The sequence below is a fragment of the Mustela erminea genome, chromosome 17, assembly GCF_009829155.1.
Source record: "Mustela erminea isolate mMusErm1 chromosome 17, mMusErm1.Pri, whole genome shotgun sequence".
Taxonomy (NCBI): Eukaryota; Metazoa; Chordata; class Mammalia; order Carnivora; family Mustelidae; genus Mustela; species Mustela erminea.
Window position 1 is genome coordinate 28,316,100 of NC_045630.1, and position 3,566 is coordinate 28,319,665.

Sequence of the window (3,566 nt, forward strand, 5' to 3'; positions counted from 1 at the left end):
AGGAATATGGAAATACTTATATACACGAACAGCTAAAACGGTTTAAAAGAAAAAAGTATTTTATTTTCTGAGGCAATCACTGGGAGGTAGTATGAAGGGGTGGGACAAGAAACTGCTGTTTGTCTTTATAACTTATTTGGTGCTTCTGGATTTTTTTAAAGAAATTGTGCATATGTAGTAAATACTTTGGCTAAATTTTTAAATGGAGCAAAATAGATGTGAGTTTAAAACAAAATAATTCTCTCTAATGAAATTTTTTTAAAAGAAAGTATTTTTTATTTTTATTTTTTTAAAAGGTTTTATTTATTTATTTGACAGACAAAGATCACAAGTAGGCAGAGGGGGGGGGAGCAGGCTCCCTGCTGAGCAGGGAGCCCAATGTGGGGCTCAATCCCAGGACCCTGGGATCATGACCCAAGCCGAAGGCAGAGGCTTTAACACACTGAGCCACCCAGGCACCCCTAAAAGAAAGTATTAAACAGTAGAATCTGGACACAAAATGGTCCCAGGTCCTTTATAAAGAATAAAGAAAAAAAATTTATATACACACACACACACACACACACACATATATCTATATTTTTATAAAAAAATTTTTGATATATATTATATATAAATTTATATGTATACACACATATATATGTGTGTGTATGTATATATATATATACATTTCTATATATACATTTATTGTCTCAGTCATCCTTACCTTTTCTAACCTTTTCTAGCAAACCTTTTGTCAAGGAGACACAAAAGCAAGTGCGATTTTGGTTGGCATATATATATATATGTATGTATGTATGTGTGTGTATATATATATGCCAACCAAAATCGCACTTGCTTTTGTGTCTCCTTGACAAAAGGTTTGTTAGAAAAGGTAAGGATGACTGAGCCAATAAAACTCAAGTTTTAATGCACTGCCCTTGAATGGTGTGAGCTTATGATGAATTTAGACAATGGACTGGTGGTGATTTATTTAGCATGGTTTCTGATTTAAGTTGGCATTATGACAGTGGGCAAGGTTAAATTATGCCTTACTATGCAATTATGGCTAGTTTAAGTTATTGTACTGCTGAGCAAATGACATATTTATTCATTTCATCATGTTAAGAATTCTAGGCTACTTTTAAATGGAGCAAATATAAGGTAGAATTAATCAACTCTTTTGCCTTAGCTTTGGTGCTAAAACTTAAACAATTATTATTATTATTATTATTATTTTTAAAGTAGGCTCAACACAGGGCTTTAACTCAAGACCCTGAGATTAAGGGCGCCTGGGTGGCTCAGTGGGTTAAGCCGCTGCCTTCGGCTCAGGTCATGATCTCAGGGTCCTGGGATCGAGTCCCGCATCGGGCTCTCTGCTCAGCAGGGAGCCTGCTTCCTTCTCTCTCTCTCTCTGCCTGCCTCTCAGTGTACTTGTAATTTCTCTCTGTCAAATAAATAAATAAAATCTTTAAAAAAAAAAAAAGACCCTGAGATTAAGACCTGAGCTGGGGGATGGCTGGGTGGCTCAGTTGATTGGGCGTCTGCCTTCAGGTCAGGTCATGATTCCAGGGTCCTAGACTCTAATCCCACTTTGGGCTCCTTGCTCAGCGTGGATCCTGCTTCTCCCTCTGCCTGCAGCTCCCCCTGCTCATGATTGTGCTCTCTCTCTCTCTTTCTGGCAAATAAATAAACAAAATCTTAAAAAAAGAAAAAAAAAAAAAGACCTAAGCTGAGACCAACCAGGTGTTCAACCTACTCAACCCAGGCACCCCAAAACTTTAACAATTCTTTTTTTTTTTTTTTTTTAAGATTTTATTTATTTATTTGACAGAGAGAGATCACAAATAGGCAGAGAGGCAGGCAGAGAGAGAGAGGAGGAAGCAGGCTCCCCACTGAGCAGAGAGCCCGATGCGGGACTCGATCCCAGGACCCTGAGATCATGACCTGAGCCGGAGGCAGCGGCTTAACCCACTGAGCCACCCAGGCGCCCAACTTTAACAATTCTTATGGGTTTTTCCATGTTCCCACCAAACTGGATGTTTGTCGTTTTCCTTTCCCTCCAACACCCATAACGTATGTCTTTTTTTTTTTTTTTTAAGATTTTATTTATTTATTTGACAGAGAGAAGTCACAAGTAGATGGAGAGGCAGGCAGAGAGAGAGAGGGAAGCAGGCTCTCTGCTGAGCAGAGAGCCCGACGCGGGACTCGATCCCAGGACTCTGAGATCATGACCTGCGCGGAAGGCAGCGGCTTAACCCACTGAGCCACCCAGGCACCCCATAACATATGTCTTTTGAGTAGACCTCCAGTAGGTTATTTGGCTACAGTTTATAAAACAAAGCAGAGGCTTTTAAATCAGAGAATGGCAAGTGTTAATCCTGTTGCTTACTAGCTATGACTGTAAGTCACTTACTTAACTTAACTTCTCCAGGCCTCAGTTTCCACACCTTTTTTTTTTTTTTTAGATTTTATTTATTTATTTGACAGACAGAGATCACAAGTGGGCAGAGAGGCAGGCAGAGAGAAAGGAGAAAGCAGGCAAGCAGGCTCCCTGCTGAGCAGAGAGCCTGATGTGGGGCTCGATCCCAGGACCCTGGGATCATGACCTGAGCCAAAGGCAGAGTCTTTAACCCACTGAGCCACCCAGGCGCCCCTCCACACCTTTTTTTAAATGATTCCTTTATTTATTTGAGAGAGAGAGAGAGAAAGAGTGCATGAGTGGGAGAGGGGCAGTGAGAGAGGGAGGGGCAGTAGGAGAAGGAAATAATCTCAAGCAGATTCCCTGCCGAGCTCACAGCCCAAGGCAGGGTCGATCCCACAGGCCTGAGATCACCAAGATTTGGAGGCCTAACCAGATGAGCCACCCAGGCACCTGTGTTTCCACAGTCTGAAAGCACAGATACCATATGGTACTGTTGATAAATAAGAGGTCAGTGTGTACTAGGCATTGTAAAGTCTCTGGCATTTGACTTAATAAATGGTGATAGTATTGTTACTTAGAGTTTAGAGATTCTGTTCTTTGATTTTGCGACAGTTTTCTAATCTTCCCATGACTTTGCCCTATGGCATGTATACGTATATTTATTTCATAAATCTAATTTAAATGAATTAAAATTTGGCTTTCAGGATTCCATGAAGCTGTTTCTCTCTCTCTTTTTTTTTTTTCCATGAGGATCTCTGAGATGACTGTGTTGTTGCTATTGTATTGGGACTTCCTGCAAAGTGTACGCTTCCTGGCCATAATATTTAAGAAGAGGGGTGCCTGGGTGGCTCAGTGGGTTAAAGCCTCTGCCTTCGGCTCAGGTCATGATCCCAGGGTCCTGGGATCGAGCCCCACATCAGGCTATCTCCTCAGCGGGGAGCCTGCTTCCCCTTCTCTCTCTGTCTGCCTCTCTGCCTACTTGTGATCTCTGTCTGTCAAATAAATAAATAAAATCTTTAAAAAATATATTTAAGAAGAGCCAAGATGATCATTGTTAGAATTGAGTGATGAGTGCATGGAGTCCTTATTATATCATTCTATCTACTTTTGAATATATTTGAAAGTTTCTATACTAAAAATCTAAAATAAAGGTGAGCTTTCA